Here is a 17821-nt window from a genome sequence, read left to right as displayed (position 1 = left end):
ACCTTCCTCACCACTGGTCAATTATGTGGCTACCTGTTTCATCTCCACGTGTGCTGGTGATCATGCAGATGGTATAGTACATTATGTACTAGGGGAATTGGAACCCGATCTATCGTTGGTACCAGTTGACGTGTATTCCTCTCAAAGCCTGGTTCTTCCATATAGTGAAGACCTCTTGGGAGACATGTTCTCATATGGTTCATGAACATATGTGTGAGGATAGTTCCTGGTCTTGTGTCAACCTCGTTAAAAAAAGAAACAAGGAGTCATGAGGATAGTTCCTTGTCTTATGTCAACCTCGTAAAAAAATGAAACAAAGGGTGTGAGCATAGTTCTTTGTCTTGTTTCAAGCTTGTTAAAAAATGAAACAAGGGTCTTGAGGATAGTTCTTTTACTGTGTCAACCTTATTAAAAAATGAAGCACCTCCCTTTTCCAAATTGAGTCTTTGATTAAGCTCTCGTAAAATCCCAGTCGAGTCTTTCTTAGATATCGAAAGTGAACCTTCATTCCATTCACCCAGCTGAATGAAATGAAGCTTGGGGAGCATGTACCTCAATTGAGTCGTTATGCCAGGGGTGGATGAGCCTTGGTTGTTTCATTCCATCGCCACCATCTCTTTGGCCGATCATATGCTTTCACTTGGTTATTTTTCCTTTCCCGAGGAACCGCAACGATGAGTGGTTTTATTAGACAACCTCTTGACCATTACATGTTTTGAGCAGTTCCACCATTGCTAGAACTATTTGCTACCCTTTATACCACTCGTTCCTCCAGGATGAGCCACTTTTACGCTCTTTTCTGTCTCGTGAAAAATGAAAAGATCACCGAGTATTTTTCCCTTTTTGACTCGTAAAAGAGAATAAAAATGGGGGGTCCGCTTTCAAGCTCTTTTCCAACCCTTTAACAGCAAAAGTATAGCCGAGCCCTTGTCATTTCGAACTTGTTAACAGATGTGAAGCGTCATGCACCCAATATACATTTACCCCTTTTTTGGGCTGGGATGCACTATTTACGAAAAAGGTACTCCTTGACTAAAATGGTCAAGTGGTTCTCTCAAGTATCGTTTTCTACCTTTGTAGGCTCGAGAGATACAAATGTATGAAAAAGGACCATGTGGATTTTTCTTTTCCGTGTCTTTTTCAAACTTTCTAAACATGAAAAAGATACTGAGTTACACCTTTGTCCGACTCATTAAAATGTATAACAACATCAGATTCATCACCATGACGAACATGAGCTTCTCCTTCCTAGGGATCGTTAAAGTTATTAGGTCAGATTCATTCAAAGGATGAACTTACAGTGAAAGCATATGTTATCCCCTTCAAGCTTGCGATTAAAAGATAATTGGGGTACCTGCCAAAAATGGTGGGGGGAAATTTGGAAATCTAATAAGTTGTGTAGACAGCTCACTCTTGAACATGACACTTTTTGCTTCGTGTCAAGTTGGGATATCCTCCTTTGTATCGTTGACCTTCCTTGGTTGGGACATTCATTTTTGCCTTCCATTTGATCTCTACCATGTCATCATGACCACCGATCCTATGGATCCAAGCTGTCAAACTTCCATTTGTGTCTCGGATATGTTCAAGAGTTGTCCTTCTGTAGTTACACTTACCCCTGATTCTCTGTATCATCCAAAAACATTTTGTATCCCTTTGTCTTGTGTCGATGATGTGGGATACATTATGGCCCTCCTTCAACATGGGTGCTTCCTGTCGACTTTAGCTCATTGTCTGGGAAGTTGACCGAGAGACTTCCTTCCAATACCTTAGAGCTTGCATGCCCTAATGGCAAGTTCTTCACACTCGATGACAAGTTCACATCATTGGCTTTCGATAAAGTGATTTCCTTGGTGTTCAACTTCAGTTCCTCTATTCACATTCCATGGATTGTGCTAATAGTACCTTGAGGACCATTGTCATTATTGGTGGTTTCTCTCACGCTTGTTAACAGTTTACATCATTGACTGGTAATTGAGCAACTTTCTAGCATGTTCGACATCAACTCATTTATTCACATGTTAGGATTTGTACTTTGATCTGGCCGTGTTGGAGTGCAAGACCCTAGACTCAGATCACAAAAGTCCAAGCTGGGAAGTGATGTGACATGGTTACGTTGATATTCATGTCTCTTACAAATGGATGCTTGCAACCATACCATGATTTATCATATGTGATCCTTCTCATTATTGGATGGTTGTGACCACCTTGGTTTCATTATGATACTCTTTAACTGATGGTTTCACCCATGCCTGGATCAATTTACATGATCATTCTCTGGATGGTTGTGTCCATACCATGATTCATGTATCATTTGACATAGTTTTCTGTACATGTATCATTTGATTCATGTATATGTACTTGCTTGCAGGTTTTCTGACGACATACTACGGTTCCTCGCACTGATTCATAAAGCCTTTCATCCCTCACTCTAGTTCGAGCTTCACACATTAGGTGGCATCTGTTACACATCATTTTGTCACTGTCCCTGTACTTCCCATTCCTTGATCATGGAGGACCTCTACAGTGAACCCTACATGCTTTCCCTTCATGAAGAAACTCCCATTGTGTCCCTCTTCATGAGCAGAACAATTCCCTTTTTGCACCATTTCCCCAAAATCTTCTGCTTTTCCCAGTTTACAAGACCGACACTAATGGCCCTTGTCCTCCTCATGCTAATATGCAGGGATTAACACTATTCCTAGCACTAACCTGAGCGACTGAGCTTTGTTCCAGTCGTGTCAGTCCTCTTATGGAAAGTTTGTTAAATAAAGAGCCGAAACGTCCAACTCTAGAAGCTTCATAACGAAAGTTTGGTAAATGGTTTGGCTGGATGGGGTCGAGGATGTCAGTTTGCGCTCCTTTCCCCTATAATGATGGAACTACCTCAAGATATAAGACCTTCTCCCATGAGAAGGGGACCCATCTCCCATCCATTCATGCTATATAAACCTCCCTTTTTCCCAAGCACAAGCTAGTGTTAGTGTTGTAGTGTTAATGTTGGTGTGCTAGTGCTAATTAAGTTTGGAGTAAACAACCAACTATTCATAGTTGTAGCTCTCTAGTTGTGTGAGGGAGAAGTGTTAATTTGGTTTAGTGTGAAGCCTAAAGCGAAGAGCATTAAAACTATTATTTTTGAAGCCATCATGGAATGCTAGCAGAAGTGTGTGGGAACCTGGTTTTGTCGAAGGAGAATGACAACGTCAAGACAATGGTTGTAATATCTTCTTGATTCAATATATATGCAGCTATTGATTGATTTCCTACATGATGTTTCATTTTACATGTTCATAGATTAATGTTTCTTGACTTGTTAAGTAGGTTGAATTACAATTTGTCTATTATCACGGTTGTTGTTAGATGTTGTTTACTTGTTTCAAGTGTTTGAAGAAGGAAACAGGAGACAGATGGAGCGAGTAAGCAAGGCCATCACCAAACGAGATAAGTGTACTAAGAGGTAGGCCCTCTTAATTGGTTCTAGCCTAAGGAAATCTTCCATAGAATGTATCAATTGTGGCTAGACCCAATATTAGGCTAGAGGAATTGTTTGTGTCCGCACTCATAATTTTACTTCACCACAATTAGTCAATTACGACTACTTCTCATGGAAATGGTGATATATGAATGACTTTCTTAATGTAGTTGAATCCCAAAAAATGATATCTAATATAATTCACTGCGAAAGATCCTCAATACAAAAATATTTAATAATTTAAACATAGAATTTATGTATTACTTATTAAATCATTTAATTATTTAAACACAACATATTTATTAATGAAACAATAACAATTGACGATTTGATCTATTCCCATGCATTAATTACATTTCCTTCATGGTCCTAGCCACTTCTATAATACTGATAGGATCGTTTCCAACCAATTGACATAAATAAAATTTATTTTATAAATAAAGGCATAAACACGCCCCTTGCAACACAATAATCACTGTAACAATACTTTCTAAATTCGGTTGAATCAAGCTAAAAAGTTCAAAAATTGGAAATTCGATTTGATTTGGTTTTCAATACTGTTAAATTTGATTCGATGCATCATGCAAGTGAAATAGTTTGTTTAGAAAGTCATCCTACTATTGTTACTCACTCTGAGAGAATTAATGTTGATGTATATAGTCTGAATTAGGAAGGAGGTAGAGGACTTGTAAATCATTTATGTAGTCCAAATTATGCAGGAGGGAGAGGGATTATAGACCACTGACTTGATCAATGAATGAGTACTTGACTAGCGCACCATGAGAAACAAGGAACAACATCCTTAGGAAGTGGATGGAATTTTCCCTCCAATGCTCTTGAGTGTGGGTACTAAAATTAAGGGTCAAGTGTGCTTCCCTACTCATGTCTATGTTTTGGATTTAGTAGAATGTTCAACCTTACTTTAATTAGAGCAAGAGAATTGACAACATAATCAATTGCTTAAAACTCTGCTAGTATATGGGATCCACTAGAAAGGCTAATATATAAGGAGAGATTTAGGTTTTAGTTATTAATTCATGAGCATAATCATGAACCAATGTTGAGAAAGTTGTTTTCCTATCATACCAAAATGAGAGTTTCATTTTCTTCAAAACCCAATCACTTCTTTTATCTATATCTTTTAAACCGACAAAACATGGTAAAAATTATTTTACATTAATAATTATAACTAATAATAATTAGAAAGTTGATTGGTTGGGAAGATAAATGGGTGTAATCCTGTTAAAACAAGTGTTTGGATCAGGCTCAAATTAGTGTAATTTTCTCTTTGATATGATAACTAAATAAAGATTTAATCTTTCCAATGAATGACATAAGCTATTTTTCAAATGGTAAGGGATTTATGTTTCATTTCCTGGAGCTATATATCAAATTATCTGATTTGAGGTGAAGTATACAAGATGTATAGTACATAATTATTTCGGTATTGAATTTTAAGTATTTTTATTTATTTATTTATTTATTTTTATTTATTTATTTTATTTATTTATTTATTATTTATTATTTATTATTTATTATTTTATTTATTATTTATTATTTTATTTTATTTATTTATTTATTTATTTCCTGTATCAAATTTAATTCAAATTCGTATTCAAATACGAATTTGCTAACTATGACTGTAACGACCTTTAAGGAAATTCTATTATTTTTATTGTTTTCCCACCATAACACATTCCATGCCAGCCCATTCTTCTCCCAAATGAAGAAATAAATAGCGGGAACGATGATTAAGGAAGCCAACTCACTACCAAGTAAGCTTTAGTGTCTGAGTTTTATGTTATTTCATTTTCTATATTGCCTGTCTCCAGCCAAACTTTATTGTCCTGCCCATTATTTGTTTTGCATCCTTACCATGGAACTATCTATAAAACTAACATTCATTGCATTTTCTATGACACTCTTCATCTCCAGGTTCTAAACTGAGGAAGATGATAATTCATCTCGTATCCTTTATAATTGTGTTTTTCTAACTTTTCGTATAGAAATTTGCAGAGATTAATCTAGAACTCAATTTTATTGGTGTGAATACACAAAGGACAAGAGTGAGTTCGAGTAAAAATAGGGTTTGAAGGGGCCTGAGCACTTGGGGAAGCTCAAGGAGTAATGGAAGTCCTACGAGAACGAGATGCATCAATCTCCTATTGATGTAGTGAAGACACATGCCATAATTTATCCAGACCTGGGTAGGTTCTGTAGAATCTATCATCTTGCAAAAGCAACCCTCATCAATAGGTGCCATGACATCATGGTCAATAAGGGAACAATTAAATGAAATTTCAACCTAAAATTGGCATGTTAAGGAATAATATTAAAATAATAGTTAAAATAATAAAATAAGAGTTATGAATTTTGGACGGAAAAGAAGAAAACTACCTTTGTAATTGTATTTGTGGCCTATTTCCTTATAGGTTTATTCAAATTTAAAGTATATACACACACTGGATGCGGAATTAAATTCCACATCCAATGAGTACCCATTATGCATACTTTTGAGAATACCCACATTGATAAAAATTGAAGCTACATTTAAAGAACGTGTCCAACTTGATTTTTAATGTATATTCAATTTTTATTAAGTTGGGTCTTCTCAAAAGTATACATAATGGGTACTCGTTGGATGTAGAATTTAATTATACATCTAACAAGTGTCTACACTTGAAATTTGAGTAAACCTATAAGGAGATAAGCCAATAATACAATTTAAAAATAGAAAGTAATTTTTCTTCTTTTCCCTCCAAAATATTTACAATTACTTCATTTTAAATTAAAATGATTTTGATTGGTTTACATATTATGACATGGAAATTACATGAAAATTTCATTGACACTTTTAAGCTAAAATTTCCTCTAATGCTTCTTTTAATATGTTTACCATCTAAAGGTTCCAAGCTCGATTCTCTCCCACACCTATGGTTGTGTTGCATTAGGTGAACTCATTGGAAGGCGTCATCGATGTTGAGATAGAAGGGAAAGGATTCACACTATATTGTTGCGAGCGGGATCCCCCAAGGGAAGTTTTGGGGCTAAAAGCCCATGTTTGAGTCAAATTTTGTAATAAAATTGTAAAGTCTACACATTTTGCGGTCGCGGAGCGTGAACGTGTCATGTGTCATAAAGTGGAGTCCATCTTTAGTTTTGTAAAGTAAAGTCAGTTGTAAGAGATCTACCCATGGTCCTTAGACCATGGGATTGTATAAAAAGAGCTAAGCTCTAAGTAGTTTTAGAGACAGAGAATGTAAGAGAGTCATAGCTCTGAAGTAAGAAGTCTAAGTCTTGGGTTGTAGTGTAGGTAGAGGCTCTATAGCTGAGTGCGCAGAGGCCTAGGGTAGAAGTCCGCAGTTGAGTACGCAGACCTCTGCAGCTGTGTGTGCACAACCGACAAAGTTTGTAAACACTTGGAAGATATCAATAAAGAGAAATATTTGGCAAATCCTTGTGTATTTGTTCTGTTAATGCATATTGATATTTTTGGTATGAACTTCCTTTATTATGCTTATGTGATGTGCGAATGAATGCAATTACGTTGAATAATTGAACGCAATTACGATTATCTATTTACGCAGTGTTAACTATAATTATTTGATAAGATAAGCAAGTCACTTAGATTAATTGGGGAACCTGCGCGACACGCTGCCATAATAGCGCGAAATTACCTGAGCTGCAGGCTAGGGTTGCGCGAAGGTTGATCATACCCTTTCACGGAGGTATTGAAGGATGGAATAAAGGGCTCGTCTTGCAAGCCCTAGAGCGAAGTGACCTCCACGAAGGCAGGGATAGAGACAATAAAACGACATCACAACCATCTAAGGGTGCAGAAGCTTGGTTCTAGCATCCCCTCATACTACTTCGGGTGAGACTTCAGTCTGCGCTCCATGGGCTGATGCCGAAAGGGCTAGTAGTGTAGTGATTTGTTTGTCTAATTAATGTTGATCCTATGTTAGTCCCCTTCAAACCAACAAATGGTTCCGTTGTCAGGAACAGAATCTACATAAGAGATGTGTGATGTCATATCATTGGAATCCAACTAAGAAGGAGATTAGGGACTGGTTGGATAGGAAGGTCCATGAATTCGCGGCACAGTAGAACAAAAACCCATGACTAAAAAAGGAACAATTGTTGGACAGGTACTTGTATACAAAGATCCATGAGATATTTTTCTTCACCTTTCGAATTGAGCTATACAAGTGGATTGCAAAGTTAGCAGATAGCCATGGAAGGTGGAAACTTGACGGTCCTATTGTTTGGACCCCGGAGTTAATACAAAAATTGGAAGCATCTGAGGATAGGATCCCCTGCTTAGTCGATCATTGGATCGATCACGTCATAGGAGGATTTGTGACTAAATTCGCGGTTGACACCTCAGTCAACTATAGTGAGGCTGAGCGTCGTTTTTTTGAAGGACCGCGAGGTAAGTACGTGAAATCTTTGAATACCTGGATTAAAATGCTATTGTGCGAAAAATATGTTATGAAGCTACCTTGATGTTTGAAACTACGCGAAGTGGAAAAACTTACAGGAACGAAGGAAAAAAGGGTCTGAAGTATAGTCCATTGATTTCACCTCTATGAGGTGATGAAGAATAGATAGCGAAGGTTTCTCCATGAAGTGCTATTTAGTTAATAAGACAAGGATTCCTGCAAATACCACCTCCACCCACACCACCTCCGACTTCACCACCATCACCTCCAACTTCACCCATACCACCTCCACCTCCACCGCAGTTCAGTATGGCAAATTCAGTGAAGCTTCCTTTGTTCAAAGGCTTGGGAAATGAGGACTCAGACCAATTCTGGTTCGTTGTGAGAGTTGTATGGGAAGCTCAAGGTGTTACAAATGATCATATAAAGAAGGTGACATTGGTTAGTGCTTTGCAAGATCATGCACTAACTTGGTATATCAAGTACTCTAATGACAACCCAAATGTTGGAGTGGCAAACATCTAGACAACACTGAATAGAGAATTCAGTAGGCCTAAATCTAAGGCGCAGTCGATTGTGGGATTCAAAGAAATCATGATGCAACTAGGTGAGATGCCTTGGGAACTAGATCAGAGGTTGAAGTGTACAATCCACGAAGCCAACATGAATTTGACAGACGGACAACATCGCGAGTGGTTTGTGGCTTCACTACTGCCACACTTAAGGGTCGCACTGTCACAGCAGAAGATAACCAATCAAGCAGAGGCCTTGGAGATTGCAATGAGACTACATGAAACTCCAATGCGAGATCCAAACCTAGGGGTTCAGAAGATCCATGCATAACTAAAGAACCTATGCGTTGAGATACAAAGTCTGAAGCAGGGTAGGACGGTTTGACCAGAGGTGCACGAGGAGGTCTGGTGCTTGAAATGCAAGAGCCAAGGGCATGACAAAGACCATTGCCTGATCCTTGGAAACCATATTGTAGGAGGAGGACCGATGCCTTTAAGGCCAGAAGCTCGAGAAGGGCTAGCGCGGGGCCTGCATTATGGTGCGCTATTTGTCAGGTAGCAGGAAAACATGCCATGGATAACTGTCACTTGTTACAAAAGTTTGTGTAGACACCGCAAAAACTGTTCTGCAATTTTTGTAGGTTGGTAGGACATGATGAGCATAATTGTAGTAGTTATGAGTTGATGATGGATAGAACACACACCTATAGGGTTGAGACCGAAACGCGCCCCCCTGACCAGAGCATAGGGATGGCACAGACAGGATGTCAGGGGCGTGGACAAGGCCGAGGCGGGGGAGGACCTGGTAGAGGTTGGGGACAGTTGATTTGCTACAATTGCGAAGGACCAGCACACTATGCCCATGATTTTTCTAACCCAACACGTCCGTCGTGTAAGTATTGCACGTTGTTTGATCATGAGACAAAAGACTGTCCTATGCTAATAGCTAGGATACGTGATAAAGGGGCGCTACCACCTCCGCCGACTCAGAACCTACAGATGATGAGGTCTGAGTTGTGCAAAGAGGATCCAAATGTAAATATAGTTCTCAGAAGTGGAATCGCAACAGGAGATGACAAGGGGAAACAGCCAAAAGATAGTACATGGGTTTGCAAAGCTCTAGTGAAGGAGGTTGAGTTCGATTTGGAGTGCGCACGTGAAACCTTCATGGAAGCTAAGAAGAGCTTCGTTGAGGCCTCCACCTCAGGAAGCAAGGATAAGCTTGAGTAGGAGATGGACCCCTCTATGCTCACAACTTTCTTGGAGACCTATATGAAGTTACTGCACGACAGTAAGGTTGTGAAAGGGTTACAAGAGCTCATCAATAGATGTGTTAGAACCATGCTGGGTGAGCCGCGCGTAGTAAGAAAGATTGGCAAGCATAAAACAAGGAAGAGACGGGAGATGAGACTAACCACACAGATAAGAGAGTATGAAATGGATCAGGTTATTTTGGACCTAGGGTCAGACATGAATGTCTTATCAAAGCAGACTTGGGAACGAATGGGGAGACCTGCACTGCAATGATCTCCGATTCAGCTAAGGATGGCCAATCAGCAGAAGATCATCCCCATGGGGCGGCTGCATGGGGTGACTCTGGATATTGAGGGAGTGCGTGCGCTAGCTGATTTTGAAGTAATAGAGATAGTGGATGACAACAATCGCTATCCTACGATCCTAGGAATTGACTGGGCCACTAATTTGAACGGCATAATCGATCTCAAGAAGCGGAAGATGATCTTTTAGAAGAAATCGCTACGCGTAATAGTACCTCTAGATCCTGCTGAGGGATCATGCTATACTAAACCAGTCCACGATTATGAGAGTGATGACGATTTGAATTGTATCTATAAGATAATAGCGCGAGACCAAGATTGGCTGAATCCCACCATGTTGGCATTATGGCTAAAGTGTTGTCCTTGATGGCAACCCATTCAGGTGGTAGTTCACTATTCTTCAAGTCAGCAGCAGAAGTTGATGATCAGCTCTCATTTTATTGAAAAATTATGAAGGACGCAGGAAGTCAGTTCAGAAGGTGCGTACCCGCAGGTACACCATGCAGAACCCGCGTCCAGGGACGCAAGTCAGCCGTTCAGGGGGTGCGTCCACCCAGTGCACACATTTCAAGGTAGAGAAAAGCACGTGGGGGTTTCTTGTGTGGTATCTAGCCGACGGTTTTGTGTTTCTATGGTGTCGGCTCGTGGTATTGTTCCATGTTTTGAGGAGAAGCTTGCCTATATAAAGCAAAGGAGTTCATTTGGATTGAGCATTGTCTTTGGTTGAATATCTTATGAGGGCTAGATCTGGTCTAGATCTAAACAAGTCGAATCTACTGATGGACCGAGATCTCTTCGGCGCATGTTCAGATCTGTGGATCTGATTGTTTGGGTTACTTCTAAAGTCTTGAAATCATCTATGCCCGGAGGGACGCAGGTGCAGTAAGGGTTCAGGTGCTTCCGGGACGCAGGAGCGAAGAGTTTCAGGTGCGCCGGACGCAGGCGCAGAAGGGTTCAGGTGCGCCGGGACGCAGGCAGTTCAGAAGACTCAGTGCGAGGGACGCAGGCTAGCAGTTTAGCAGGGTGCGTCCAGGGACTCAGGCCAGCAGTTGAGCAGGGTGAGTCCGGGACTCAGGCTAGCAGTTGAGCAGGGTGAGTCCGGACTCAGGCTAGCAATTGAGCAGGGTGCTTCCTTCTCTTAAAATCTTTGTTTATCATTGTTGTATTCTGGGTTTGGTCCTATTATTGTTGATCTGGTTATTTCAGTTGATTGGGTGTTTCAGAAGGTTGTTTGAGCTTCAATGTTATTGCTGGGTCCAGTATGAAAATTGGATGAAATGTGGCCTTTCAGTTTATGGGTTGTGCTTCAGTGTATCCAGTCTGAAAATTGATGAAACGTGGTACTTGAAGGAGAGAAGATTGTAGGCCGGCGCCTACGTACTAGTATCTAAGCTAGTACAAGAGCTAAAGGAAATCTTTGGAGCATTGTAGCAGGTAGTAGCCTGCGTACTAGTAAATGAATCGGCTAGTGCAAGAGCAAAGGGGGTTGTAACTCTTGTACTGGTATAAGGCTGCACCAGTACAAATATTGTAAAAGAATTTTTCTTATTAAGAAGAAGATTGAGATGACTTGCAGCAGGTGGTTTTCTCCCGCATTGGGTTTCCACCTTATATCATTGTGTTCATGTGTGTGCCTTATGTGTGATGATCTACTTTATGTTACTGCATCTGTTAACTGATAATATGGTTGATAATGCTCTAATGCACTCATTGAAGATCGATTAACTTAATCATAAGAAGTTGTGGTAGTAGGATGTATGAATCTGATTATGGGAATGAAAAAGTCTTATTAATGTGATAATACTGATTCACCCCCCCCTCTCAGTATTATTTCCAACACACCATGGATGGACGAATTACATGGGATCATGAGAGTTCCTGCACTTCGGACTCTGATGAAGAGTTAGAGTGTTAGCAGAACCAGTTACATGAAATGACTACACTGAACTACAACATAATGACCCGATCGCTACACTGTGTGTCCTCAGAGGTAAGAAATATGCCTACTTATGATGGTATGAATGTGGTAGATATCTTTTTGGATGCACTTGAAAGGGAGGTACCAGAAAACTAGCGCTTCTAGGCATTGGACTGGACACTGCGCGCTACGCCCGCAAAATGGTGGGGTACGCATAAGGGAAGCTTTGATGATTGGCGCGAATGTAGGGGGATGATGAGAACATGATTCGGGAAGCCTAAGATGTGAATGACAGAAAAGTGTGAGGCATGAGACTATAAACTACACTGCCCAAGTTGGGCAGCTGTGCGATTGGAAGATGGTGTGAAGCAAGGAAGTGTCATAAGATCCACGATTTTGTGGAGGAAGCTGCGCTACCCAGGGAGAAATCATGTAGGTCAGCTGGAAAGTGACCGTTAAAGTCACTATTCATGATTTCACGAAAAAAGTGAGGCCAAATGGAGCGGCCGGCTGGCATTTAAGACGAAATTTATGGCTCAGATCCTTCAAAATATGCTGCTAATCAGCGTTAATTAACTGAATTTGGGGGGAACAATCGGTTTTGAATTCAAAATGCCCTATAAATTGCAAGTGGTTGTCGAGTAAGAAACACTTGGCATTTTGAGTATTGAGTTGTTGAACTCTCAGACACGTATGGACCGAGAATTATTTGAAGCTTTCAAAGAGACTCCCGCATTTGTGAACTTGCCAGAAGCGTCGAGGGCACTCTTAGAAAGTGTTATGTCAGCACCCCCTGAAATTATAAATACCGAGAAAGTAGTAGAGGAGTCGACATAGGAAATGGAAAGAGAAGCAGAAGTAGTTGCTCCAGAAGTGGTCGAAGTATTGGTAGAGGTCCCTAAATCATCGAGAATGCTGAGACCAAAGCCAACCCCAACTAAGGAGACTATGAAGGACAAGAAGGGCAAGCAACCTGCCATCCCAGTGTGCACATCACTAAGGAGAAACCCACCAAAGCCCACTACACAGGAGAAAGGCAAGGCTATAAACCTAGAACTAGAGGAGGAAGATATCAAAGACATCCTGATGGACGATGAGGATGTGGGAACAGAAGTGGAGGAGGTTGAACCCCAGGGTGTGGACCCTATTACGCAGTTGCTAGAGTATGTCCCTCTGTGCAAGTCTAAGTCCAAGATCCCAGAGGACATTGATGAGAGTAAGACTCCCCTACAAACCCCTCTGCTACTGGATGAAATTGTTTTCGATGGTCCGCGCTTGGCACGAGTGCCCATACTAAAGCTTGAAGACTGGGACTTGGCGGACCATGAGAAGTTCCCACACCTGGTGACTGAGCAGCTAATGTGCCACATCATTGACACGAATACGGGAATGACTGCATTGGAGTCGCGGAGGTGGCTCAAGGGGGTAGAAAAGGCAGGGTTTCTCAACCTGCTCTAGGTGCCGCACTATAACTGCACCCCGATGATAGTTTTGGTCATCAAGCAGCTGTTGTGCTTGGTGCATGATGGGTGTCTATGGCTGGAGGAGCCGATACCCATCACAGATAAGTTCATTCACTGAATAACACGCATGCCATATACAAGTGAGAATCCAGCCATGATCTTTGGCAAAAAGGGCGGCGAGTAAGCTCTCGTAGAATTAATGAAGGAAAAATTCAAGATCATGAAGAAGCCGCATGGGTATGCTATCTCTAGCATCTGCGACCCTGCTGTGAAGGTAGCCATGCAGATCCTCGCATGGAAGGTGATGCCGAAGTGTCGCACTGATGAGGTGCCAGCACCTGTCATCGCACTCACATAGTAGTGCACTGAAGGATTCTAGTTTAACTAGTCTGAATACCTTCACAGAGAGTTCCTGGTAAACTATCGCCAAGCACAAGAGCTCAGCAAGACGTTCCACTATGCGTGGCTCTTGCTGTCAATTGTGCTAGTAGCGTGGGAGCTACCAAAGGACAACCAATTCCCTTCAGTCACACCAGACCTCCCTGAAGCAATGAAGTATGCTTCATTGTGGACGACCAAGGATGCACAGTGAGTCCGGGATAGAAATATCTTCTCAATATTGATGGAGATGAATATCAGGATGGTGATGAGTCACAAGTCGCAATTCTCACCTATGGTGTATGCCAATCTGCAGGGCTACGCCAAATTCAAGGCTGACTTCCATTGAGTATCTATCAGGGTGCGGAAGGACCCTGCATGGAAGTGGTATGACTTATCGTATCTGGCCATGAATGACGCCATTGATGCAGTTCTTGATCAAAGGCCGGTGGAGTGGCGTACTACCATGGACTTGGCAGTGAGTGGGAGAAAGTCTGCTAAATAGAAGAAGAAGGAGGCAGCCAAGCTAAAGATGGCGTAGTTGGTCGAGAAGAGGAAAAGGGAGGCCACTGATAAGGCCTAGGCAGAGTAGGCAGGAAAGCAGACAGGTGGAACAGAGCATGGCTCTGAAAAAGGCGCGCGATTGCCTTTGCCTGAGATAGAAGAGGAAGAAACAGAATAGCACGACGCAGACCCTCAGGAGACATTTGCCCGCATTAAGCACCCAAGAGAGATGGAGAGGGGAGGGTGCAGGAATAAATCAAAGGTGACTAAGACCTTGCTGGACCCTATCACATTGACGAAGGGAAACTTACATGATATCGGTGACACAGTCAGGGATGTCACCACAAATAACCATGCAGTAATTTGAACAACAACATCAGATCATGCTAGGGGCAATCGAGACCGGGTTGCAGGAGTTGGAGACCCACACATTGAAAGATGGCATGGTGTCTACTAGCTTGGATATCGACACTTTAGAGGCTGTCGATATGCTGTGCACGAAGGCTTCAAGTGCGATAGTGCTGCCAGATGGAGCACTAACCATGGAAAATGAGGTTGACAAGCCCACTGTCAGTGCCCTAAAGGGAGTTGGGTTGAAGCTGGCAGCGCTTCCATGTGAGGCACTCCACCTATTGTAGGATGGAGTAATTGCAGAACAGAGTGCTCGAGAGCATCGTGCCCTCTAGGTGATCAATGAATAGTGAGTCAACAACGAACATATGGCCCTACATAGAACTGTTTCCATCGCTGCTGAGACTGAGGCGACCAATCAAAGCAACAGGATTATGTAGGTCATCGAGGAGGCGTACCGAATGGTCCCAGAGTTGCCCATTCTAGAGGAGGAGCCAGTCGAGGTACGCATCCGCAAGTTGGCCATAGGAGTGCGCGACAGTCAGATTGAGATGGCACGGGTTCAGTTGGAGCTGAATCTACAAATTACAGAGCTACAATTGAGGGCCCAACCTTCAACACCACCAGAAATAAAGGAATAGCGGGCAACTACTATCACAGAGGCAGTAGCAACAATGGAGAGTGTAGTACCAGACTACGCACAACTGTTCAAGTAGTCATTTGAGGTCTTGACAAGCTTACAGGAGGACCCAAATATACAGAGGCTAGAGATGGAAGCGCGTAAGCTACAAAAATGCTACGATGAAGTTAAGGGCATAGCGCGAACTGTCGCACTGACATAGAGGCTAGCCAAGCTACAGGAGGCCAAGCAGCTGAAGGAACAGGTGGACACAATGCTGCATAAGGAAGCAGTGCTAAAGGTGAGACTAAAGCCCTGACTGGAGGAAGCTTACGTAGTCACAGGAAATATTGAATGCAATCTTGCGACTCTGTAAGTGACGCAACAAAAGCTTTAGGCTGACAGTGCAAGAGCAGTGACCGAGAAGACAATGGAAGACGCAAAGCAGGCAGCAGCTCAGTGCACGGCCGAGGTTGCGGTCATACGGGTCAAGCTAGAAGGGCTTCATGCAAAGATATTTGTGCCTACCAAGTGACTCGAGGGCGAGTCACGATGTTTGTGTTAGGAGGCTGTTGGGAGCGAGATCCCCCAAGGGCAGTTTTGGGGCTAAAAGCCCATGTTTGAGTAAAATTTTGTAATAAAATTGTAAAGTCTCGACATTTTGTGGTCGCAGAGTACGAAAGTGTCATGTGTCATAAAGGGTAGTCTGCCCTTAGTTTTGTAAAGTAAAGTTGGCTGTAAGAAATCTACCCATGGTTCGTAGACCATGGGATTGTATAAAAAGAGCTAAGCTCTAAGCAGTTTTAGAGACAGAGAATGTAAGAGAGTCGTAGCTCCGAAGTAAGAAGTCTATGTCTTGGGTTGTAGCATAGGTAGAGGCTCTGCAACTGAGTGCACAGAGGCCTAGGGTAGAAGTCTGCAGTTGAGTGCACAGACCGCTGCAACTGTGTGTGCAGGGCAGATAGAGTTTGTAAACACTTGGAAGATATCAATAAAGAGAAATATTTAGAAATTCTTATGTCTTTGTTATGTTAATGCATCTTGATATGTTATGTATGAACTTCCTTTATTATGCTTATGTGATGTGCGAATGAATCCAATTATGTTGAATAATTGAACGCAATTACGATTATCTGTTTACGTAGTGTTAACTATAATTATTTGATAAGATAATCAGGTCACTTAGATTAATTAGGGAACCTACATGGCACGCTGCCATAGTAACGCGAAAGTACCCAAGCAGCAGGCTAGGGCTGCGCGAAGGTCGATCATACCCTCTTGCGGAGGTATTGAAGGATGGAATAAAGGGCTCGTATTGCAATCCCTAGAGTGAAGCGACCTGCGCGAAGGTAGGGATAGAGGGAATAAAATGACATCAGAACCATCTCAGGGTGCGAAAGCTTGATTCCACCATCTCCCCATACTGCTTCGGGTGAGACTTCAGTCCGCGCTCCATAGGCTGATGCTGAAAGGGCCAGTATTGTAGGGAATTGTTTGGCTACTTAACATTGAACCTGTGTTAGGCCCCCTCAAGCCCACATATATATTATGCCTTTGGCATACTCTGGCCGAGCACATTGTAGATGGAAAACAATACAATCTCAAAACCCTGTTTTCAATCCCTGATATGCTAAATTACTTTTTGCTAGTTAGGCGTTGCAAAAGGGTTTTGCATTGAAAGAAGCATCCATTAGAAATCCATATGGTGCACCAAGCACAGGATGACGACATTGTCATTATTATAATTATTTACAAGTTTGGAAGGCCTAACACTTTTCTGGCAGAGGTATATTTGCATATAAATCTCGTTTTTCTTCATGATTATATTTCTCTAACTATGTTTGGGTATAATAAACATTTAATGGATGAAATCAAGGCCATTGCAGATATGGAACAAAGTATTCTATAATGAAAACTTTTGGATATCGATGTGATGTTGCCATGGATGATGGCTCATGGAAAAGATGATGGGGTCTCAAGATTTTCCGGTAGCTCCTATTTCCCTGACGTATGTTTTCATCTTTGGAAGTTATGAAAATGAACAAGAGCCACCACCACTACCCTGCGAGAGTGATACTTATGGTGTGTCGCACTTAATGTGATATTTCAAATTTCAAATTTTAGCGCACCAAGCAAAGCAGTACGTGAATGCCTGAAATTGGACACATCTATGCTATGGCCTCATTAGTTTTTCCTTTTTTCTTAATTCACATGTTTTGAAAATAAATTTGTTGGGTTCGAATCCTCTTCCTGTATTTTTGGAATTGTTAGGGGAATTGAAATTGAAAACATTTGTGTTGCCCATGATTATCTCTTTTCATTTTCTTAATTTTAGTTCACAGCAAATTGCAGATCCTCACTAACATCTGTACTCATATTGGGGATCCATGGGAGTTATGTCCCAATTCTAGCAGAAGAAAAGAGCATCTTGGTTGGAACTCTGGTAAGTCATTTACCTTGTTTCGAGAAAACAAAATCCCATTTTTTAAAAGTAACCATGGATTTTTAGAATTTATGAAAATGTGTGCATTCTCGTTCTAATTTTTTCAGGTTGGCCATTTGTTTGTGGAGAGCTATGCACAAGGCCGAAGATGGTGCATATCCGA

The sequence above is a fragment of the Pinus tabuliformis genome, chromosome Q (assembly GCF_031772625.1).
Source record: "Pinus tabuliformis cultivar Carrire ecotype Pingquan chromosome Q, CPIR1, whole genome shotgun sequence".
In the NCBI taxonomy this organism is placed as follows: domain Eukaryota; kingdom Viridiplantae; phylum Streptophyta; class Pinopsida; order Pinales; family Pinaceae; genus Pinus; species Pinus tabuliformis.
The sequence above is the reverse complement of the archived record's forward strand: the minus strand, read 5'-3'. Positions refer to the sequence as shown.